Source organism: Siniperca chuatsi, linkage group LG22 (genome assembly GCF_020085105.1).
Source record: "Siniperca chuatsi isolate FFG_IHB_CAS linkage group LG22, ASM2008510v1, whole genome shotgun sequence".
Lineage (NCBI taxonomy): Eukaryota > Metazoa > Chordata > Actinopteri > Centrarchiformes > Sinipercidae > Siniperca > Siniperca chuatsi.
In genome coordinates, this window is record NC_058063.1 from 19,330,446 (window position 1) to 19,331,261 (window position 816).

Genomic DNA, 816 nt, shown 5'->3' on the forward strand with positions numbered 1-816 from the left:
AGGAAATGCTCCGCCCACATGAAACTTCTGCTACAATAGCTGGAGTTAGGTTTTCCCACTGTCCTCATTACTGAGCTCAGAGTTGAGTTTCCTCACTAGTTTTTTCAGCCGGTAGACCTCTTTGTTTGTAAAGGAGCCCTCCATCATGAAGCACTTCGTTTTCTCAAGAAACTGCTTTACGTCAGGAAAATATTCATTGACGCACACTCCTCTCTTGTTTTTTGTAGCTCTCAGGAACAGTTTAATGTCGTCGACCTCATAATGACGTCCAGAAAACTCACTCTGAGAAAGACTCACACTTGAATCAGACGATTCACTATCACTGTCCATTTCATCCTCATCACTTAGCTCAGCTTTATCTACTTTCTTTGCATGTCTAATAATCAGATTTTTACTAGACTTCTTGCGCTTTAATGGGATTTTAAAATCTGTTTGCCCTGTTTCCATTGGAGTGTCATCACATGTGTTTCTCACAGTGGACTGCAGGTCACTATTGAAATCGTTTAGATGCCTATCTGTCTCAATACCAACATTAGACACCTCCACATCAGAAACTGCACTTTCACACGCTAATTCTGCAGCATCGGTCACCGTGATCGCAGGTAAAACATCCTCATCTTTGTTCTTCACTGCCTGTAACCCTGAAACCCCCGGAGCGCCGTCTGCCGGCCCTGCTCCATCAGCTCCAGCGTTAACCACTACGTCACTTCCGGCAACAACGCCAGCATCAGCTGACGAGGTGTTTGAATTGTTTGCGGGACACGCGCGGATTAAATGGCCAGACTGCCCACAATTAAAACATTTCATTTTGTCAGT